Source organism: Peromyscus leucopus, chromosome 7 (genome assembly GCF_004664715.2).
Source record: "Peromyscus leucopus breed LL Stock chromosome 7, UCI_PerLeu_2.1, whole genome shotgun sequence".
In the NCBI taxonomy this organism is placed as follows: domain Eukaryota; kingdom Metazoa; phylum Chordata; class Mammalia; order Rodentia; family Cricetidae; genus Peromyscus; species Peromyscus leucopus.
The window spans coordinates 73,526,053-73,551,933 of NC_051069.1; positions in this window are offsets into that span (position 1 = coordinate 73,526,053).

Genomic DNA, 25,881 nt, shown 5'->3' on the forward strand with positions numbered 1-25,881 from the left:
ACACAGGCTGGCTGTGCTGCATGGATTCTCTCTTCAGAGTTTTTATTCATAGGCTGAAGATCCAGTCCCATGGTAGAGTACCTGCCTAACATCCACAAGGTACAGTTTTAGCACAATAAAAAGAGAACGCTGCTCAGGAAGTCATATTAGTCAGATAGCATGACATGGGAGTTGGCCAACTAATTTAAATGGCTAATTAAATTAAGCTACAATAAGCTGTCCATTCTAACAAGAGACACTTATTTTCATAGTATGGGGAATAGAGTATAATTGCTGAGTTAAAATTACACAGAAATAGATGAGAGGTTAAAGTACAGTTTCAGTAAATATATGTGTTTTTACTTTTTTCTGAATTTTGAGACACATACATCCTCAAAACATCTAAATGAATCCTTCTAAGATTTTTCTTTATGAAAAAAGTGATTCATATGCTTAGGCTGATTTTAAATCAAATTCATCTTATATAATTTATTTGATATTCAGATTCATAATATTTGGAAATCAAATTAATTTTCCTTAATTTTCATTGCTATGAAGAGTACCTGTACCTGGGATTTTAAGAGGCCGTAACTCTAAAATAACCATTAATCCAAGGAGTAGAACATAATTCTAAAGACATCTATTAAAGGGGCTATTTCTTTTTGTATTAATTATATTAATAGGCAGATGAAACACAGATAATGAACATAACAATGTGGTCTAATACATTGTCTTATAACTTCACTATGTTTCTATTTGAATAAACTCATTTTAAATTATTCTGAATGGCTTTGATTACAACTTAGAAATCCATACTGCCTTCTGATTGGCTCCTATAACTAGTCCAAATAACTAAACTAAACACTCACATTTGAAAGCTTAAATTCTCTTTCAATGCTGCTAAAATCAAATTCTCACCATTGTACAATTAATTTACATGTAAGGAGAATTTGTTAGCTCATTTATTCTGAATCTACATAATTAAGCATCATTAATAAGAAAGCATATGGCCTATAGAAGACTGCAAAATCAACTTAACTTCAATATATTTATTTGCCATTGAGTTCTTTGATTTGATTATTATAAGTGAGTTAGGGTCTGTTTTGGATGGCATCCTACAGAAAGAAGAAATGTGGTAATCAAGAGAGGAGTAAATGTGCATGTGGCTTATAAAAATCTCTCTTAAGCCCAAAACAAACAGGGAAACAAAATGAAGAGACCATCCTGGCCACCACGCTAATCATATAGGCTTATTCTCTATTCAATATGCCTAGTTTTATACTAGTCATCCCCTTCCAATTTTACTTGAAAGCTCATTACACAGAATAAGAAACTTTTTGATTGGAAATAAATAGTCACAGGGGCTTTTTTTGGTGTGTGTAAATTTCATTGTTCTTAAGGTATGGTATTTTGAACACAGTAAGATTGACAGAGCTGCACACAATGCAGGTGGCTCTCAGGAAATAGGTAAAAATAGATTTTCTGAATTTCATGTCCTTCAAGCTTGCTTTGTTGCTTTGAAATCTGGTGAAGTTGAAATGATGATGTCAGCCTACCTGTAATCTATGCTTCTTTCAGAAACATTTTACCCCGAAGTTTCATTAAAAAGACAGAAGAACATCTTTCCCCCTTCTCTACTAGTTCTTTTCCTCTGTCCCAAGAAGGAACAATCAGAAGAGCAGGTTTTAAACAGGGACTGGTTAGTACCTTGGATAGTTCCCGAGCCCATCTCCCTGATTTACATTCATGGCCTCATTGAGTCTTTATTCCTGAGCATTCTAGCGATTTAGAAGTTGTCTTTCCCTTCCATTTATTTAATAACTAATCTTCAGTGCTTACTTGATATTTCCTGGAAACATTTGCAGTGGAATGGCATAGAGACACACAGCCCAGCATGGTGATGGAGAGCTCTCCTTCATTCTCCCCACTAACCTTCTGCCCTCAGCAGATACATGGTATTTTGCCTACAAAGGAATGCCGCAGGGATTTAATGACCCCAGGAGCTCTCTCAGTCTTGTAATAACATATTTTGAGCAGTTAATCAAGAGTTTAACCAACAGGGATTCAGAGTAGAAATTTAAAGCAATTTCACAGCATGGGGTATAATTGGTTTCTTTTGTACTTTGCTTGGCTGCTCAACCAAGGATACTGTATAATCATGCATTTGCTCCAAAATCTATTACCCTTTACTTTACATAATCTATCTAGATACAAACATCAGGTAATAAATATATCACATTCTGATCTTCGGATTGTTGATTTAAAAATGAACTCTTCACAATGTTCACTCATATTTTAGAACAATGAGAAAAAATATGTTACTCTGCCTTGTTTTTCATTCAGGGAAATGTCATCTCCCTTACTTCATGTGTTCAGAATAATTGTTCCATCTTACTTTTTGTTTCTATTACTTTGTTCTTTCTAGATATAGAAACAAGGAAGGATTTACAGTAATGTCTAGACTTCAGGTCTTCTCTTCAAAAATATCACTGCTGAACCAGATGTGTGCTATCCAGCAGAGGCTTCCTTTACTTCTGTAATCCTATTGACTTTTTTCATTATCATTTATCTTGTTTTGGAGGGAATTCTATGAAACATCTTTGAAACAAGGGAAGAAAAATGAGGGAAAAAAAAGACCAAGAATCTCAGGAGACAGCATGTTAGTAGAAATAAATAAAGAAAAATCTCACATATTTTAAGTAGTTTAAGATATCTGTTTAGTTTGGGAGTAACTACAATTGAGCAAAAAACACTAAAAAAACAAATCTTCTATGCTTCACTTAATTCCTGAAACAGAACATAAGCACGGACCTAACTAACTGATGTGCCAATAGATACTCAGAGAATACAAACCCTTTCACTCAAAGCACGTGACTTTGCATTGTTATACTTTGCAAGCTACTGCTCCTTTACAATCTGCTTTACATGATAGTTTTAAAGTGTTGAAACATGGATTAGCATATAATAAATTTAATTATAAGGTAAAAACATTAACCAACCAAAAAACAACATGAACTGTTCAAGTGTCTGAGGTTAATTGAATTATGACTCTAAAAGTACTCAGTTTAATGTATTATGGCATGTAGTAGAAGGCCTTTGTGATTTATTCTAATGAAGAGTGACAACTCTATTGAATTATAAAAAGTAACATATTGACATATGAAAAGTTATACTGTAGATTAGGAAATGCATATCTATGTAACTGTGATAAGTAATACATAGTCATTTATTATTTAAATAAATGCTCACTTATTACACTATTAAAGTATTTTTGAACAAAGCAAAATTTGTCTGGGGTATTACGCCATGAATATATTTTAGCATATTAATCCATATGAAACACATAAACATGTTCATATCTGTGATTAAATTATTAATTGTCTAACATAAGGTATAAAAATGAATGAAACACTATGCTATATTATCACAATTACAAATTAAAATTGAAAATGATAGGTACTATATGTGAAGAAACAACAATGTTCATTGAAAAACTAACACAACATTTATTTCACTCAGTAAGTCAGACTAAGCATGAACAAATCTTTGCAGCCCAAACCTGCCTTGGAATTTTCTCACAACAAAATAACGTTTACAAGATTGACTCTCAAATCATCTTCCACCAAACATTTAGAATAAATCTTTGTGCTCTGAATTAATGCTTCAATCCAACATCAAAGCCACTTAAAATTTTGGAAGAATTATCTATCATCCTTCTCTTTGAAAGCCTAATGTATTCTAGTTATGAAAAAAATCAAGCAATATTCCAAAGTACAAAAACAGAAAAATACACTCAATTTCATTACCCAGATACGATATATAATTAATGGCATCTCATGCACATCAGTTTCTGTGTGTACATTTCTTGTTCTACGCGTCCAGATAATGTGTAAAGTACGAACACTTTCAGTAACAAGTTACCTAGTATTAAATCAACAGTGGTTCGGCTGTAAACCAACAATGGTAGAGATAAGTTCTCCCCTTAGGCAAAGTGTTGAAACTAAGTGATAGAATCCAATGATCCATATTGGTTTGTTGTGTTATTTTCACCATGCCCAATTTGGATCCCATGGTGGCAAAATGGCTGCATTGGATCCAGATGTCTACATTCTAAGCATGAAGCAAACAAAAATGGGATCCTGCAATGGGCTTGTATTTTTGTCCTCAAGAGCACAAAAGTTTCCTGGGGAATTCTTGTCTCTAGCAGTTTTCCATTTATAGCTCATCAGCCACACGATTATATTTCTATATCTAGGTAGACCTGGACCTATTAAAAGAAATTTACTAGAGGAGGTGGATAGATATATTATAATCTCTATAGATGTAAAGCAAATTTAAAGTTGATATTTTCCAATAAACACTTAAATTTTTGTTTTACAGGAAAAAATAAAGTAAATTTCAAGGAAACATTGAACTAATAGGTTCTCAGAAAATAGCTTTTATTTTGTAAGAATACTTGTGATATCAGAAAAATTCAATGGTATTTATTGAAAAATATCAAGAGTTATTTTGATTTATTCGTATGTATGAATGTAGTGATAGACCTGCCACTTTCTTTGTTACATGCATACCTAAGAGCAGAAATTTTATATCTTATAAACAAGCATATTTAGCTATTTATTGATTCACTCACAAAATTAATACATGTCTGTGACCTCTTTCCCTTAGTTTTCTAATTTATGTTGACAGTTAAACTTGTCAAGATTCCTAGAATTTATTGTTTTGTAGCTATAAACCCCATAGCTGTTCATTTGCACTTTTAAATCTTTCAATAATTTATTTAGTCATCCCATGAGATTTCCATTTTTTTATCATTGGGATTAATTAACCAAATTTTCAGGGAAAACTTTTAAATGGAGTAAAGATGTGTTAAGAATAAATTCTTAAGTGATAAATTTTTTCAAGTCATTTAGTCTTTGTTTTATCTATTCATTATGTTTGTATTAATTGGAGTGGGGGTTAGTTATAAGATCCTTAGTCGAAATTTCCTTCATTCAGAATTTGGACATTTATTTTTGAGAAAACACAGCTTTTGTTTCTCAAAAGACTGCACATTCTGAATTCTTAGTTGCTTGTGTAGTATTTACTTTCAAAGTGCTTTAACCTCGTTCCATTTCATCTTCACAAACCTATAAATACCAAGGAAGAGCAGGGGAAAAGATTGTAAGAACCAGAGGGGATGGAGGACACCAGGAGAACAGGGCCTCTTAATAAACTAAGCAAGGCACATATGAGCTCACAGAGACTGCAGCAGCAAGCACAGGGTCTCCCCAGGTCTGCACCAGGTCCTCCGAATGTACCCAGGTCTGCACCAGGTCCTCCGAATGTATAGTATAGCTATTAGCTTAGTATTTTTATAGGACACCTGACTGTGAGAATGAATGTGTTGCTGACTCTTTTGCCTGCTCTTGGGACTCTTCCTTCTGTTGGTTTGTGGCATTCAACGTTAAGATGATTGTGTTTGCTTTATCTTACTATATTTTATTTTTGTCATGTTTTGTTGTTATCTTTTATAAGTCTGTTCTTTTCTAATATTAGGCAGAAAGGAAGTGGATCTGGAGGTAAGGTGAGGTAGAGAAGAACTGGGAAAGGTAGAGTGAGGAGAATCTATAATCAGGATATATTGAATGAGAATAAAATTTTAAAAAAATCTATATTCATTTAAAAGAAGATAAAAGAGAGAAAAGTATTGTCTTATATTTTATAACACAAAACTGAAATGTAAGTAACATAAGTGCCTTTTAAATGTAGTATTATTCTAAAATTGAATTAAAATGAAATTAAAACATGTATGCATGTGATATCACATGAACTAGGCAGGTTGTATTTAGAGATGCATGTACATTCATATATACATGGAACAACAATTGATGAAAATAGGAAATGAATTTGAAAGAGAGCAGTGAGGGGTATATTTCAGGGCTAGGAGAGAGGAAAACAAAGGAGAAAATGGTGTAATTATATCATAATCTCAAAAAATAAAAGAAAAAATAAAACCCTACCCAGCATGTCTTTATGTACAACAACTTTACCTCTGTATGTAACCTTTGTCAATTTTGACTTTGAAAATTTTCATAGTAACTTAACTGGTATACTATGCAGTATTAATTTGTCATGTTTTAAAGCTTTTGAAGGTAGCAGAAATAATATGGAAGAACTCAGAAAACCTAAGTGAATTATCTTTTCAAAGTGAAGGTTTATGATTTCAGTTCATATTATTTAGCTGTGTTTGATTGTGGAGGAAATTCAGTCTTCAACTTTCATGAAACTTTAAAAAGTTTGCATGCTAGAGTTTTAATCATTTCTAATTTTACTAGAAAAACTGATACAAGAGAAAATAATTCAGATAATTTGTAGGACAATGCAATGCTGTGATCCTACCGCTGCCTAGATTCAGGTCCTGCGACTGGGAGGGGGCATGGGCAGAAGAAGAACTGTCTGGCCACCAGATGAATTTCATACAAGTGACCTGCCCTGGATATCTCAAGCCATATTTGTTTATACTTCAAAAATAAGCATGTTTTCCCCATTCTTGGGCATTAACCTCTGGTAAAAACAAATATGTCAAATATGGTTTTTTCCAACCTTTGCATCAAAACAACTTTTAAACCAAAAGCAACTGTTCAGTATTTTTCTAGTTTGGCTAAATATCAAGTCTGTCTTTACAAAGCTAAAAGGTAATAAGCACAGACACATATTTTCAAGAATACAATATTGTTCAAAACTTAACACATCATATATTTACATAAATAGAAATGAGTTGCCATAAACTGCTTGCATATAGTTAGCTTGTATTTCTCTAACTGTTCTCTTGTCTTTCAAAAGGGTTCTGTAAAGTTTTGCTGAATGAGAGTCCATCTCCATGGGTTTTGCCTCATGGAGATCTGTTGGACAAGCACTCATATGCTGATCCGAAATTAGGCCACAAGGCTCCCCATAATGCAATGTGTTGTATGCTTTGAGTTTTTTTCTCATTCCTTTTTGAAACAATCAAGAAATTCAAACTGTAAAGGGAAGAGACCTTTAATCAGCTAATACACCCTCTCACACTTAGCCCTAGTCAAAGAAGAAACACATACCAGTAACCTCCAAGGTCAAGATATTGGCTTGGGTCTGAGCCTGGTGGCACAGGCTTATAATCCCTGCTACTGAAGGAAGAGGATTGCAAGTTTAAGGACCGATAAAGCATTTTAGTGAGACCATGTCTCAAAGTAAACAATGGCTGGGTCTGCTACTCAGTGTGCCAGTGCTTGCTGAACATGTTTGAGATCACAGGGTCTGTCTCCAGGATTGCAAAAAGAAGAAACAAATACCTCATGTCTGTTTCTATTTAGACTTCAGTTGGGGTTTAAAAGGCCATGGACAGATGAAAAATGCAGACTCCACTTTGGGTTCAGGTCTCCATGAGCAATGGGAGGAACCCAGGACATTGGCCAATGTGATCTTTGCAGGAAAGATATAAGGAAGTAAGGGGAGGCTGACCAAGCAAACATGAGGGGGGAGGCTGAAGGGTGTCTCTTTCTGTCACCCTCCCTCCTGCTCTCAATCTGTGTCAAGTGGACACTGGAGATATTTTGTCTAATATTGCATTGCAATTGATTTTTCTCTGGTTGAAAGTAGATCTCACCATTTTAAGCCAGAGAAAATTTGACTTGGGTGTGTTATTTTAGTACAAGGCCATGGTAATGGTGGCTGTCTGTACCTTCCAATGTCTGCCTTTCATGGATGTGCTCTGAAAAGGATGGCACAATCTTACTAAGAGATAATTGTGTAGTATGATTTACTAGATTATTATGTCTAAATGTAGGGAATACTCCACATGAATCATAATAGAAAATTCATATTCTTAGATATTTAGCCTAAAGCAATAATGATTGATTGTTTTCATAATATTGTTGATACAAAAAATCTTGGAAAACATGAGTAACAAATGTTCTAGATTATTGTATACCCTTTGAATGATCATATAAAATATAATACTGACAGAATATATTACTGAAATATTTTACAATGTAATTTTAAGCTATAAAATTATATCTAAAGGATATATACATGTAGTGTGCTTAAATGGATATTAAAAGGATTATGCATCATTTTGTGCCAGTTCTCTTGGTAAGCTTTCTAGCTGTTCTTTGAAGATACTTCAAACTAGGTATGAAATAAGAAAGAAAATGGAATAAGTGAACATAGTCTAAAACTTATATAGAAGAGCATGTGGTTAGTAAAGCCCACTGTAATTTCATTCATGGCTTAAATTGTGATGCCCTGGTAAACACAGAGAGACTGACTGTAGATCCTTATGGAATCTTGGTTCACTTTAGTGGTAGTGGTTCTGTTATACTTTCAATAGATAATGAATGATAGCTTTTAGTGCTTGATTAGGCTAGATATTAGTATGACACTCACCCATACTCTGTCAACCAGGTCACATTCTCCCTTGGAGTCTTTTTGTTGATGTTTGTGATTTATTGGGCCCAATACACTTAGGACACTGAGTAAGGAATTGATTGTTTTTGCATTACTTTAGTGGCCCCTGCTTTCCAGTTACTTACCATATTCCAGTCATAGAATCCAAAATTGGGGAGCCACATTTGCCTCTTAACGTAGCTCCTTCAGTTCCTGTGCCAAATTCAGTCCCAAACATGGACAGAAGAAATCCCATCTGAATTCTCAACTAGTGGCAAAAGCTTTTGGTGGAAGCCAGAGCATATGAGGATAGCAAATAAGTTCTGAGTAAAGTTTCTTAATGTCCTACAGGTCTGGCAGGATTCCACCTCTAGGCACCCCTGGAGAGTGCTTGGGAGCATAAAGTAGGATCTTACGCAATGGACTAAGTTGTATTAGTCATATTTACTTACCTTATAAAACCAAAATTATATCTCTCAATTGTTTTGAAGACAGCTGCAGCTAGTGTATCTATCCCTCTGGGTACTCTCATATTTGGGTTATATTTTCTCAACTGGTTGGAACAGCTTAGACCCTGGCTACCACATTGCTATACTACAGCAAACAAATTATTCACAGCTTATTATTACTATGATTCACCACAAAGGGAACTTCAGATTTAGGAAATTCCCAATGTTGTAGGGAATGGAAAACTTTGAAACTGTATCATAACAAATTTTACCAAGAAGCCAAGAATTTAGGATAGAGAGTTGGGTTTGAGACATTGGTGGGAAAGCTGTTTCTTAGAATAGTATGTACTGGATTGGAATGAAGAATAGAGAAAGGCAGACAAATCAGAATTTAGAACAAAGGACACCAGGTCACAAATACCACTTTTACATTTAATTCATATGCTACAGACTTATTATATTTATGATGATTATATGTCATAGAATGTAATCCTCTAACCTTCACTTTTGTCATCGTTACACATTTATTCTTTTCTTAAGCTAGATTTGTTAGTTAGGCTAAGGGTTAGTAAACTTTCTGTCTGTAAAAGGCCAGGCAGTAAATATTTTTGGCTATTTTGGATCATAAAATCTCTGTTGCAACTACTTGGTGTGGCTATTGTAGCCCAAAGACAATAAGGACAAATGGATCTTGCTCTCTGAATTTTCATTTCCACAAACTATAGGTCAACAGATATGCCATGCAGGTCATGCAAAAGCATCAGAGATTGATACTTTATATTCTTAATCTCTGCTATATTTTCAATACAACATGCTAAAAATCATGAGATGTTTTTGAGGTAACTTAAAATTCTAATCTCTTTTTGCTTAGGCCATAAGTAGTTTGAGGAACAGTGGATGGATTTAGGTGTCTCTATTCTAGAAATAATTCATGATCTTCATTTATCTAGGAAGTGCTTGATTATTTTCATAAGACAGCGTCAAATCTGGGTTTCATATAGGAAGCTTCTCTTTAGACATCAGTTGATCATAATCACATCAACTTCTAAATTATTAGTAAAATCTAAAGTCCTTATCCATAATGATAAAAACTCTTGGACATTGTAGTGTTATGGATCTTTATAGGCTAAAAGGAATTCGGAGAGAAAATGACAGCTTGGGCCACCCACCAAAGGTCTGCTACTAAAACTCTTGTGGTCAGATGCTACTTTACAGAATGAATCAGTTCATTTACTTTGAAGATCATTGATTTTCACTGGTCTACTCTGACATTCATGTTTATTATGTATTTTGTATCTCTTTTATGACAGAAAGTCTTTGTAGCCAAGCACCATACCGATAATTGGCTCTATATCTTGTCAACTAATGTTATTAAATGGAAATGTCATGGAATCTCTGAGCTAAAAAGGACTTAGAAATTTTGTATTTTTTTTTCACTTCATATCATATTGTGGATATTACACAATTTATAATAAGTTTTCACTTGTGAATATTTCATAGCAAGAAAATAATTAGCAAAAAATAAAGTTATCATTTGCTGAATTTTATAATAAAATATTTAAAATAAAGTGTACTGAAAAGACACGAGGAAGGTTGTTTTCCTGTTAAACTTTTAGAATTTTGGCTGAGAGGAAAATAAAAAGAGACATAATTATAAATCTGATCTTAATAAATTTCTTTGAAATCTGTGACTTATAATTCACTATATATTTATTTATAATGAACACTAGGAAATATATAGCATCATCAATATACAGAAGTGATGAGTATGATTGTACTCGATGCTGTATTCTGTGTCTCAGAATATTATCTCATCTGCTTTATATTCTGTTTGTATCCAATGGCAGTAAAATGAGTGTTAGGGTGTTTATTAACAATAATATAGGGAGATGCTTTATTAATGAATTATATAAAAATACTAACTGAAGTGTGCCTATATTTTAAAAATCCATCATATTGATGATTCTTAATGATGCCAGTGATTAAAATAATTAACCTTCCCAAATCCCTCTATTTTGTCCAACTCCAAATCAGGAAACTTGGAAAACTGTAGTGAATGACCTAACTCTAAAATATAACATAATGTAAACACATTTTAACATTTTAATGTAGTATTTTCTCTTATCATATAAATAACAACTATATGTTCAATTTTCTAGTAGGTTCAGAAAAAATACAAAATATGTTCTTAAATAGTTTATTAAATCCAATTTAAACAATTGTTATGGTTCATGTTCCCTTTATGATGCATGATATTTATTATATATACATAAAATATACATCAATACATGTGTATATACATGTATATATAAATTTCATACACATAACTATATGAAACATGAATGATAATTATGTTTGAAATAAGTACATAATTATTATCAGTGTTTTGACAGCTATATGAATTACATAAAAATGGCACAGCAGATTTCCAGTTTAAAAGGAACTCACTGCTTGCCATGTTCCTTACTGAGTTCCAATGATTCAAGAAATGCTACCTTCTGTCACTGGTACTATGCCCAGTCTGACAGTGCTGCACATTATCATGTGAAAATGTTTGTAAAAAATGACAGATGCTGATTACAAACACAAGGAAGAGAAGTTTAATTACTTCAGTCTGACAGCCTATGTGTACTCAAAACAACAGAGTCAACCCTGAGGAATGAAAAATAAACTCTAAAATTTTGCCTCTTGGTGATTGGTGGAACACCAAAACTATGAAAAATATTTATGCAACATTAAATGCAAGATATATATATATACATATATATATATATACATATACATATATATATATATATATTTATTTATACAGGGTAAAGTTCACAGTTCAAAGCATGCAAAGAAAAGTGACAGAGGATGTTCTTATGCTGCCAGAGAAACAAAGTTAAGAAAAAATTGAATACATGTCTAATATAATGGACCCTTAAAGTCAGTGTGTGCTATCACTAAGGCTTTTGTCCTGTTTTTCACAGAAGGAGAACTTTGAAAGACCACATGAAAAATTATGCATTGTCTGACAAAGGTGTTGTAGGAAAAATGTTCAAGTATGACGGCATTTGGAATTTTGAATTATCCCAACAGAAAAAAAGGCCTCCAGTAATAACGCACATCCTGAAATATGGTGTATACTGGGATATTGATGAATTTTCACACAAATCCTTTTTCTTTTTTCTGCAATATTTATGAACCTGTTGCTTCATTGAAACACTGCAAGTTATCAGTAGTAGGAGAGATTTGTCCTTAATTGGCTAGGAATAGGATTAGAGGTAGATGAACAGAAACCTGATTATATAGTGTGGAGAACAAAAAGATGCATATTCATAAATAGTTTGCATAAGAAATGTAAAATGTTACTATTCATTGCTGTGGCAGACAGTAATTGTTTTGAATTTGTCCCCTTGGAGTGCTGAGCCTTAATGGTCACTGTGAATATTAGCACACATGGACTTTATGAAGGGCTGAGAAATTAAAGCCACCCTGGTCAGTGGATTGAAGCCCTTCTAACAGATGCTTCGTGGAGATTCGGGTTTCTGTCAGGATCTTCTGTTTTTCACTTTTCCTTCCCCCTCTCCCCTTCTCTCCCTCCCCACCTCTTTTCCTTCCCCTTCCATGTGTGTACTTGGTGCCTGTGAAGGGCTTTGGACCGTTGTGTGATATTTTGGTTGTGTTCTGACAAATAAAGCTTGCTTGGAGTCAGAGGGCGAGGCCACCCACTAGCTCACCATAGAGGTTTGGAGGACTATAGTGAGAGGAGAGAGAAAGTGGTAAGGTGAGGCTGATAGAGGTTCATAGCCATTTTGGTGGGAGGAACAGAGAGGTAGTAAGCAACTGTGGCTGCTCCCCTGCTTCTCTGTTCTTTCAGGTATTTACCCTGATATCTGACTCATGATTTTCTATTGATAAAGATTAACTTTGCGCTTCATTGGATCTCTTGGTACTGGTGTTACAGCTGGTTACAGCCACTATATGGGTGTTGGACAACACATCCTTGTTCTCCAGAAAAGAAGGAGTGCTCTGCACCCATGAGATGTCTCTTCAACCCTCATCCACACGTATTTTATTGTAGCCGAACACAAGACATGGGTCAAGGTGTAGGTAGATTTCCCTTATTTTGTAAAAAAAAAAAGAATTCAGTAAAAAATCCAATACTTTTTTATGATAAAATTTTACTTTTTATATAGAAAAATCTTCTATATATGTATATTATGGCACACATATCTGGAAATTATTTTTTTAGTTATGAATCTGTAATATATTAATTTGTTCTTTGTTTTTACTCATTTTTAGTTATAATTTAGTTATGACATTGTGCAAATGAAAGTATAGAGTGTACACATGAATTATGCTTGAAAACAATATCCATGAAGCACAAGGCACATATAATCCCTAAAGATATTGATAACTCCTACTAAATATCATTAATAAATATATTCCCATAGTCCCAAGCATACTGTATACAACATGTCAATATAAAGTGGTGTTTTTAACTTTCAACTTGAAATATACTTAAAAGTTCTTTTTCTGTTAACTGTGATTTTGAATACTGTTACACTGTACTTCTTTGCTTGATGATGGTGAAGATTTCTGAGCAGTGGTTAACTGGGGCTATAAATCTTGCCAAAACAGAATGAAACATCCACATTAGAATTACAGAAGATGGGTACAATTATATTTAAGAGATATTTATTAAATGTTCCCTTTTCAGTGGCATCATGGTTTTAAAGATTTAGCTTTTCACATACATGAATGGGTTTAGAAAAAGCAGGATGTATATTCCACTGAATTGGAATGTACTGTAGAGTAGATTCATTGTAAATCAGCAGTTTCCATAAATAGAAACTCTGTCTTTATGTGACAATGAATTTTTCAGCAATTTTATTGATGCCTAAAAAAGGTAATTTAAAAAAGAAAACACCACTGCTTCATGAGGAGTGCAATGTTAATTACAGAGTTTACGATACAGACTGCATTAAAACATGTTTAAGAATTATATATGCTATGTACAGTGGTTAAAATAGAGGTGAGGCTTTTTCAGGTACAATTCAATAATGTTGAAGGCCCATGCTGTGTCCTGTTATAGAGCAGAAAAGGTCCTGCTGGTGTCATTTTCAGAGATTAATGCAGCACGCAGTGTCCCAGTGTGGTATTTCTCAGTGTTTATTAGGCAGGCAAAGAATAGTGATGAGCGCACAGTTTGGTGTGCGTTTGGGTTCCTTTTCAGTCTCTTCCCACATGGTTTTTCCACGACCTCTTACATTCACTGCATGATCTTAGCAAACATTTCCATTTCAGCTCTCTGCCATCCCCCCTCTCTATTTAATTCATCACGCCAAGGATCCTATGCTAACCTAGAATTGTAATCACTTTCAACCTTGGTCCTGTGTCCTATTTGCAAAGTTATGGAAGAGGGCAATTATACCATATTCATTTTTATACATTTCATATTACTTAGCAGCTGTAATCAGCTCAAAATTATTGAATTCATTTTGCTGTTAATGCCTGCTCACGGGATTTAAATTTCTTGAATTTGGCATTCCTCGGTAGCTCTTTGCTTTCCCAGTGTTGACTCTATAGTTGGAAATGTTAATAATATATATTATAAATGTATAAAAATATCTAAGGAAATTTTTTAGAACATTTCTTATAAGTACAAATTATATTTACGTGGTAAGAAAGTCTCTCTTCACTTTGTATTTGATATATTAATGAAGGGTGACTTAATATTATATATGACAGTTCTTCCAAGGTTAAATTAAAATTTTAATCCAATACAAGCAAGTTAACTGATGAAGTTAAATGAATCGATACTAAATTGGTATAAATAAAGCAAACTATGATAGCCAGGAAAGCAGCCAAAGAAAATCAACGTGGGGGACCCTACTTCTGCAGACTGTAAAACGTATCATAAAGTTTTCAAAAATGAACAGCATGGTTCTGGGACATTAATATACAAACAGGTCAGAAACTAAAATAGAAACCCCATACAATGTAGACTGAAAACTGAAAAATCTTTCATTGAGCGTGCTGGACACCTGGGAATCCTTTCATAAGAAGATAAAATTGTAGCCACTTCACATATAATATTCAAAAATATAAATCATGTACAAGAATAAGTCATAAAAGTATGAGATGGAAACACAGGGGGATTTCTCTATACACTATACAAAGACTTTACATATGACGCAAATTCTAAAATCTATTATTAAAAGACTGATAAATTTGACTACATAAAACTTACTGATAAAAGAATCAAAAGATATGACAAACTAGGAGAGAATCTAATCATAGAAACAAACAAACAAAACCCCCACAAAACAGAATAAAACAAAAACCAACCAAGCAAAAAAAAAAAAAAAAAAAACATTGAATGAGGGCTAGAAAGACATCTCAGTGAGTGAGTGTTTCTGCCTAGCTAATGACCTGAGATTGTTCCCCGGAACCCACATGGTGAAGAGAGAGAATTAACCCCTGCAGGTTGCACTCTGGTCTCCATGCATACACTGTGGCATATAAAAGTGTTTACACATCATCACCCCAAAATGAATGTTTATAAAGTGCTTGGATGAATGCAAATTGAAAGACATTCTTCAAAAGAATTGTCTACGACTCACTCAAGGTGTTGTTGTTGTTTTTTCACAAAAAAGCAAAGAAGAATTCAGAAACACAGATTGGAGAAATAAAGATCTATGGTTTAGCATTTATTATTTTTATTAATGTCTGATAATCTAGTCTGACTATTTTATAATGTGTACACACATTATTATTATTGAGAAAGATAGATAAAAGGTGTATATGAAAATTTTTTTAGTTTTCTATGCATCTAGAATTTCTTAACATCAGAGTTTGTTAAAGGGATTATAAAGGCTTATACAAACAAAAGACACAAATGTGCGTGCTGAACAGGGAGATAGCAAGTAGATACGATCATCTTTCACTGTAGACATATATGAAAATTTCAAGAATAGAATAAAGTGTCTAGAGTTACAGAAAATATATGAAGGTTTTATGTCATTGTAGCTTGTATCCTAAAATAAATTACTGTGTGGCCCAAGCAGCTTGTAGGATGAACCCAGAAAAATTTAAGTTAATAAATAGTACTGTCTTACACACACACACACACACACACACACACACACACACACACACACACACCTGCATTAAAAGGGTAAATACCACCTTTAGATAGTCATTACTTCTGGAGGCATGGAAAAGAAGTAGGCGTTAAAGGGCACACAGAAAATTCCCATTCAGTGCAATGTTTAATTTCCTAAGGCACATTGGGATAAGTATGCCAAGAGTCAGGATTTTATGAATTTTGGCATTGGGTGCATGTGCTAGGTCTTTTATCCTTGAATTACTCTGTATGAAATATATTGAAATAAAAATGTCATGAATTGACTAGAATTCAATTGAATTCCTCTTTTCAATGAGGATGAAAACCCTGTCTAGGATGCATATGCATCTAAAAAACACTTGAAAGTACTAACTGCATTCCGACTGGTTCTTCAGTAGAAAGTATAGACTAGCAATACTGATATAATTTCATACTTTTTCTTTGAATTTTATACTAAACAAGTAGTTGATTTGAAATATTTATTTGTAAACACAGATATAAAGTGCCTCATTCTATATTAATTATTTGGAGAGGCCACACACTATATGTGTTTGGTAAAGTGCACCCAGTAATTTTTATAAAGTGAAACTAATGTGCACAGTTGGAAATATTTGGAAATTCAGATTTTTTTTTTTTGCTTCTTGTGAAAAGAAAACTAAGAGGCTAACCTGGCTCTGTAGTGGGAACAAGAGCTGAGCCGGTGGTATGCCTAGTTTCTGTGGCCCCTGCCATTATTTCCAACTACATTTTGTACCTTTCTTGGTTATTTAATATCTTGATTTTACCTGCTTGCCCTTGCAGCTTAGGAGTTTAAAATTTCTGCTTTAAGTGTGAAACATTTACTCTTTTTCCTTTTGAAAATCCCCTTTGTCTGTCTCTGTCTCTCTGTCTCTGTGTGTTTGTGTGTGTGTGTGCCTGTTGCGTGTGCATGTGCGTGTGTGTGCGTGTACGTGTACACATGTGGGTGCATGTGTGAGCAGTTTTTTAGAATAATATAATCTGAAGCTTCTTTCAAGTTAATTTTTGTAGGTATTCTAAATACATATATTGTTATGAATAATCTGAAAATAGAGTCGTTTTAGAAAAACATGGTGTGTAAGACCAATTTGTTCTTACTTTTATTGTGTGTATGTGTGCATGTCTCTCTGGGTGTTTGTTCATTTGTGTGCAGGTACCCTCAGAGTCCACAAGAGGGCATTGGAGCTAGAGTTACAGGTACCTAATGTGGGTGCTGATAACTCAATTCAGGTCCTCTGGAAGATCAGCTAGTGCCCACAGCCACTAAACCATCTATCCAGACCCTATAAGAGGCTAAGTAAGCAACACTTTTCACAGCCATTTAAAAGGATCTACAGGCAACAAAGGAAGGCTGAGATTGGGAGAAATAGCCTTTCCCAAGGAAGAGCATACCAATTGGTAGTTCAAAACCTGAAAACATAAACAAAAGTAACACTTAACAGACTGACCAAGTTGTATTTATCTATTTAGGAATGTATATATAATATTCATCATACACACACACACACACACACACACACACACACACACACACACACATACACACTCATATGCATGACACAATAATTAAGGACAGAAGAAGTCATGGATTTGTAAGCAAGCCAGGAGGCTATATGGGAAGTCTTGGAGGGAGGAAATGGAAGGAAGAAATAATATAATTATATAATAATCTCAAAAGATAAATGAAATTATTTAAAAAACAATCAAAAAATAAATGAAAACATTATAAACAAACAAAGTCAATGGAATGCCTCTTATCATGTGTAGGTGGAGGACTACCTAATTACTCAAACTGTAGATCAGGCTTTCTCTATTCATCATCTACCTTTCCTTTTCCTTTTTTTCTATTAGCATATTTAACACAATATTACATATGTATAACTGAACTCTAATGGAAACTAGTCTGTAGCTTATTAATTCAATATTATACAATTCTATTAGCCGTATTTTGGCAAAGGAGCATTTGGGGTAGCTTAGGTTAAATTCTGATATCATTACTGATCCACAGTGTGAGGAATACATTACATGCTCAACAAGCAGTTATTACTTGGCGTGACAATAAATAAATAATCATTTCTTTCTCTTTTTTGTAATTTTCTTTTTTGTTCTCTTTTCTCCTGCTCCCAGCTTTATTTTATTACTCTAAGTAATAAAACTAACTGTGGTCACATGGAGCTGCAATTACAAGAACTCCGGTCTGAATGTGCCAATAATCTCCTGTGAGTTGCTGAGGCCCAAGCTCCTTGGAGGGTTGAGTTCTTCCTGAATCCATCCCGAGACCAACCTCAGCAGATGAGAAGGCATCGTTGGGAATGGGGAGTTCCTGGTATTCATGCTCTCCTTCTGATCTTTACATCTCTGACAATCTCAGAGTCTTTTTTTCCTTCTCAAAGTCCCAAGTGTTAGGTATCAGTCTGTCAGTATAAAGGACATCTATTTTCTGCTTTCTGGTCTTGTTTCTAAGGAGCTGTGTGGCACATACAATGACTGGCACTTAGAGGAACCAAGACATGCCAATAGCCTTTGGTGGACCTTGCCTCCGGAGTCCTGCAAAACTGCTCCTAAACTGACCTGGACTTCAGACCACAGCTAAATAAATAATCAATTCCTTGTTTCTTATTTGTACTCTATGATGACACTTTCGTTGCTTTTGTTTGTTTTGTTTTGATTGGCAGAAACCAAATGTGTTTTCTAGTTTGTGTTTGTAATACTTCCTTATGTGGAGTGGAGCAAACACAGCTTGGATGAAGTGCAGCTGCCTCAGAGCCTGCCAGCCATGTGGGTGACTCAAGCACTAATGTTTTGTGATATCCATTGAACTCAAATATAGAATATTTGTTATTTGAACTCTTAGGTGTGATGAACAGATTCTGACCAGTTTATATGGCTCAGTATATGTAATTTAGAAATATTCTAATAGAGCCCTGCCTCTTCCTTCACGAAAAGGAGAGTGATGCAAAGTGTGTTTGGATAACTTTCCCTGTAGGGTGAAACAGACTTGGTAGTACTAATAGCAATGAGGACTAATAGCAACGAGAAGGAAAAGTTAAAAAGAGGTAAGCAACTTATTCCCACACCCATCTCAAAGTCAGTCAGAAGAAATAAAGTTTGTTCCAAATGATTGAAAGTGAGCAGGTTTTAGGTCAGAGGAGTAGGACTTATTGCCATTGTGGTGAGTTGTTAGGCTGCATTCATATCGATCAGCCTACAGGCTACAAGTTGCACAGGTCTATATATAATCACCTAAGGAGGAAGGTCACTTTTGGGGCCATTCATCAGTTTTGAAGCATTGGTGAGATGAGGCTTTAGCTTGAAAACAAGCAAAGTGTTTTGGATGATGTCACTGAATTGCTTGGTTTTTTTATTTTTCAGAGTAATGACATATTTATATCTACATATAATCATATCGCTATATCTTTTCTATCATCTATCTATCTATCTATCTATCTATCTATCTATCTATCTATCTATCATCTATCATCTTCTATGTACATATCTATCTAAAGGAATTTAGTATTGGAGTTGAGTCACATCATTATGAAATTTGAGAAATGCAAGATACACTTTCTGTAAGTTGAGGAAGTGTTGGTGGTAGGACTCAGTTTCTAATTTAGTTCTAGACTGAGAAGATCTAATGGTATCATCCTCAGTGGGACCATGCCCTCAGAGGAGATAGACATCTGGTTAGTTCTCACAAAGGTTTGTTTACAGGGTTCAGCTCGGCCCCATTCAGCTCTTTGAGAACCTTTACCATGCCCTGTGGACTTGCAGTTTCCAAAATAGTTTTATAAATGAAGTTTTTTTTAAAAAAATAACTTTGTCTATCTTGTGAATTTTACTTCTAACACAGGATAGATCTGATTTTTTGTATTTTACCAACTTCAATATTAATCTCTCAGAAAATAGAGTTTTGCCAACTGTCCTGGTATCCTTTAGTCTATCAGGTCAACATACAATATTAAGCATCAAGATATTCCCCTTGACAGTGTGGAGTGCACTATACCACCTTAAACCCAGTCTCCAAATAAAGATAAGAGTTATGACCCTGCCTAACATAATACAACCATCTCATATAGAACTGAAAACTCACCATCATCTTTGGCAGAGGAAAAGGTGAAGTCAAGTAACATTTATTGTTCTGATGTCCTGTAACTTAAATGTTTTCATGAAAAATAATACTTACATGGTTATATAAGGTGAATATAGCTTGTATCACGTAACAAAGTAATGAGAAAGGAAAGAAACCTTGTGTTTTTTTACTATAAACTTGTATATGCATATAAACATACTTAACTAAATAGAGAAGAGATATTTTGACAATGATCTTGCTCACTTCTTCAGTTAGTCATGTGGTGACAACTTGCATGTATAACTAGTTTTATACATTTTACATTCCTCCTGCCTTCAGTGAACACCTCTCATGTTCATGATTGTCTTAGCAGAGAGAGCCAAAGCTTCAACAGGCTCTGTTACCCACAAAACATGGAGTTGCTAAGAGACATTGCCACAGCAGACAGCCTGTATTCTAGACTTTCTCTTCCTTACTCCCATTGAGGTAGAATTCAGTCTCCCCTTGATAGTCAGAATCAATCACTGCACTCAACACCATCATTCCTTGGATGGTGTGCTGCCTCAAAGTGGGTGGCAGCTCTAACTTCCGGTTCAATAGACTCAGTGTACTTCCTGGAGGAAGCATTCCTCTATGAAAATAAGAACCCTAATGGAGCAAAGCATGGACTTGTAAGAAAATAAACAACAATTTTGATTTGGATTACTATAGGTGTTTCTGAGTGGTGCTAATCTTATTTCTACCCCTTGATTTCTTTGCCTTTGAATCCTGTCTGTTGGAGAAATAGTGCTATGTGATGTATGCTATATATTGGATTCATAAATATGCAACATATGAACAATCTTTGTAGAAATTCACTGTAGATGTACGAAGTATTTCTACCCAGGTGGCCCTCTGCAACTAATCTTCAAGAATGCATTCCATTGGTCTACCAAGCCTTTTGGTTTGGCATTTAGGGAACATAATAAGAAAAATGAATCCTTTGAGCATGAAACTATTGTCACACTCCCTGATTTTCTTGATTGGAGGCACATCTGTATGGAATATGACACTGGTGTAAGGTAATGACTGAAAGTTTTGGCAGAAGCAGTACATGCAGGGAAGGGAAGTCCAAATCCATATGTGGGAATTCTTCCTCTCTGTGATTGCAGCTGTCTGGTGCAATCAATACCAAATAGTTGGCTCATCACCCGTGGGGTAATGTCACATTACAGATTCAGTATTGATTATTGTTATTAGAATATTGGACAGTTGGTTGTGGTTATTAACAGGTCAGCCTTGGTGAATGAAAGTCTGCGCTGCTGAAATCAGGCATAGTCTCTACCCTGTAGTCATGGTCATGCTGTGTATAATCTTATTGAGTAGTAATAAGGGATCCTGGGCACAGAGGCTGACTGGTATACACATAACAAGTGACCTATCCATTTGATTATTCACAAGTTCCTCTGTTGTGTAGATCTTTGGGTAAAATATGATATGAGACACCTATACACATTTTTAGTTTTGGAGAACTGTCGTCATTTTAACCTATTTTATCAGATACTCCTTCCTGAAAGTCAGTTGGCCCCCATGTCTTCAAACACCAAAGTCAGTGGATGGGATTCAGCATATCTATAGTGTCAGCACTAGAGAGGGTAAGATAAGAGGATCTCACGCCGGGGGGTGGTGGTGGCGGCGGCGGCGGCGCACGCCTTTAATCCCAGCACTCAGGAGGCAGAGCCAGGTGGATCTCTGTGAGTTTGAGGCCAGCCTGGGCTACCAAGTGAGTTCCAGGAAAAGGCGCAAAGCTACACAGAGAAACCATGTCTCAAAAAACCAAAAAAAAAAAAAAAAAAAAAAAAAGAAAAAGAAAAAAAAATCTCAAATTAATGTTTGACCAGTATACAAGATGGGGAGTTTCTTTCCTGGTCTGTTTCAAGTTCTGTGTGCCTCTTGGACCTTGATAGGTCTCATTTTCTTAGATTGGGGACATACTCTTCTATGATTTTGTTGAAAATAGTTTCTGTGCCTCTGACCTTGGTCTCTACTCCTTCTTCCATGCCTATATTTCATAGATTTAGTATTTTTAAAGTGTCACAGTGTTCCTGCATGCTTCCTCCTTGGGTTATTTTAGATATGACATTTTTTTTTTGACTGAGAGATTCAAGTCCTATACTTTGTCTTTGAGACCTGATATTCTCTATTTCATGTGCTCCAATCTGTTCATGAGTCTTTCCTTTGCGTTTTTTTTTAAATTGAATTGCTGACTTTTTGCATTTTTTAGTTTCATTTTATTTTGGCTTTTCTTTCATGATTTTTTCTCTTTATTAAAGTCTATATTAATACCTTGAATTATTTTTTAGTATTTCATTCAACTGTTCATGTTCTTGTATTTTCCATTCTGGTGTTTATTCATATCTTCTTTGGTCTTCTTGATAATGTTTACTATTGCTATTTTGAAACTATTGTCTTGGACATCTAAGTCTCCTTTTCTCAGGGAACATTACTATAGAGGTACTATTTTTTTTTAACATAAGATCTATCATCTGTGTTTGAATTTTTGCAGTGCAACCTAGGCATCTGGATTTAAGTTATTGGTAATGTTTCTTGGTATGGAGCCTCATTTATTCTCAGTAGGTTGTTTTCTTAGAGCCCAATTTTAAGATTTCTTTACACACTTTGCATGCAAATCTTTTTTATCATTAATTTTTATTTTGCATTAGTAAACAAAGTAATAGGTTTCATTAAAATCATTTTCAAACAACCTTTATATTTACTAATCCTTCTCTCTGTTCTTTCTGCTGACTTACACTTTTTTGTAACCTTCTACTCCCAATAGCCTCTTATCTGGCCCTCCTTCTTCTGCACTAACATTTACCATTGTCTTCTCTTTAGTTCATAAAGTATACTCATTTTCACACTCTCTAAGAAATACATAGAGACATTAAAAGTTAAGATCTGCATATGAAATCAAACATGTCATTTTCCTTTCTTTCTTTCTTTCTTTCTTTCTTTCTTTCTTTCTTTCTTTCTTTCTTTCTTTCTTCCTTCCTTCCTTCCTTCTTTCCTTTCTTTCTTTTTTTCACCTTAGGAGTCTGTATCACCTCACTTAATACAAATCCTTTACCACATTCGTATGGAGTCTTTCCACTCACTTGCTCTTCCACAGAAAACTTCAAATTTTAATAAAGCTGATATATCACTTTTCCATGTATCATAATTCCTTCACTTTTTGGGTGATTATTATTTTGATAGCTTATTCTAAAAATGTGACAGGCATTCCAGGTGATACTGTTGCATTCTTTTTGTCTCTTCTGATATACTTTTTTTTCTTCTGAATGTCACTGTTTATTAGTTATACAGAAAGAAAGGGAGAAAGTTCTTCTATGCTTTTTATTATCTGTTAAAAATTTGTAGCTGTTGGAGAGAGGTTTCCTGATTGTTTTGGTAATGGAACAAGTAATATGGATTGATTTGGTAATCTACATTTTCTACAGTCTAACGGGGGGCAAGTCTGGTCCTTGATTCTGAGTACTTTCTCTTTTATCCACATGGTTTCTTACTGTGTGTCCTTAGAATCTTATCCATTCTTGTCAAGTGCATGTCAGCGCGTTGCCAGCCACACTGTGTTGATTCCAGCAGACCACTTTGGCACAGCTCCTGGACAGGCTGCTAGCATCTAGTTTCCTTACCTCCTCTCACCACCTTATGATCCTTCCCTGTGGGAGCTGCCATTGCGTACATGAGTCACTTGGTAAAGTGTGATAAAGTTGTGAAAGAATGCTTAAAGATGTACTCAGAGCCTCTTAAAATAGACCACATATTGGCAAAAAGAAGGAATTCATAAAACATTCTTCATATTTGTGAATGCAGGAGGTGGAACAGGATGTTGGCTACTCTAACTGCAGAAAGGTGACTCCAGCATGGAAGATAAAGCTTACTGATGAAGCACCTTTCTGGACCAGCCCCTGATAACCCAGTAGACATGAAATCATCCCAATGCATCTTTGAGGGCATTACTTCATTGTTATTTGAGATAAGGGGTTGACTAACTGTAGGAATTCCTTTAATTCTTTTATAAATAACTATTGGTTTAAAAGAAATTATCTAATTATTCTAATAGTATGAAGTTAATGAAAAAACACTGAGTTTTAGCTACTGAATCAATCCTTATAGACCCAATAACAATTGCCATCATTTGGAAGCTTGACTTGGCAATTTTATTTTGGGCTAAATTACAAAGATTAATCCATGACAAGCGAAGATCTGTTTTTAATAAGCTATATTTAAATGTGGTTTAATAATAATGAAATGAATAACTATATGACAATGATGTAATTCTTTCTGTTGTATTTACTAAATTTTCATAAACATATGAAAAAAGCAATCTCACTAAGTATTATTAAATACTATGCTAATATCTTAGTCTTTTAAGGTCTTAGTTACAGATTATTTATTTTATTATGGAAGTTTTAATGATAACAAAATGATGATGTCATTAACAGGCATTGTTTATCTGATTAAAATAGAGATTATGAAGAAAAATAAAGTATCAGTGCTTTCCTTAAGATTATATTGATAAAATTACATATTTTAATAATATCTTACAAAGACAATATTGTACTTTTATACGTGGAACCTTTCAAATCATATTTTATATGACTATGTACACTGGATTCATGGTCTTATATGTCACTGTGAAGAAATTATTACTTAAGAAACATTTCACTTTGGAACTTAAGAAAATAATTTTAATATAAAACATGATTTTTGTATCCAAAATTCATAGAATTTTTAGATCAGATACAAATATAGACCACATTTTAGAGATAACATCTCAGAGCAACTACCTTTTACAGATTCAGGAAGAAGGGCTTTCTATATAGGTCCATGATTTGACCAAGGTCTTATCAGACTTCCCTGTTGGGATAGCAATCTGGTCTCCATCTCTTTATTCACATTTCTGTATGCTTTCCACAAGGCCATGTGTATCACATATGGCACCCAGATTTGGTGGTTTGGAGTAAGAACAAGGGTGTTTCCTCCTCTCAGCTTGTATACATAAGCATGGAGTCCTGGCAGGAGAGCACAAATAGCTAAGCATCCCTGTAAGTTCTTGTAATGATTAATTATTGTGCTTGGGTATGTAGTACTGCAAATGACTAAAAATGTTTGAAGGGTGTGTTTCTGATCCTAGTCTAGTTGTCTTGTAGATCCTTCCCTACATTTTGATCCTGTCTTAGAAGACTGAAGAAGGTGTGTTATGCAAGCACAGTTCACATTTTGACTTTTCTATTATCTGTTTTGATCTATTGAAGATTATTTAACTGCTATGTAGAATATAATAATTAGTTCTTCCTTCATAGTAGGCCATTGGGACTATTCATGGACAACACCAGTCCAATTCCTAGTGGTAGCATCACTTGATCAATGCTGATGTGATGATATTGATGGCAATGATAACAACACACCTCACTTCGCCATTTTCCACCCACCACTTGGTCAGCTGTCCTTTTGCTGGTATTTTATCAGCTTGACTTTTCCCATGGTTAGTTTCCATGGTCACTGCCACAACTTTTCTTTCTTTCCCCGGTGAACTCATCTAGTCCAATGGGTTTTACTTCTGTGTGTATTTCAATAACTTTCAAGATAAAGTCTTCCTAAGATTTCTACAGCTGTCCTTACACATCTATTGGATAGGCCAATTACGAACTGAAATGTTAAAGGAAGATATGGAATCTTGCATGGAACACACACATACTTTTTATGTCTCAAATAGTATAGTGTAATAAATATTTGCATAGCATTTACATTGTGTTAAGTAGTATATAAATAATTCAGAGATGACAAAGTACACAGGAGGATGT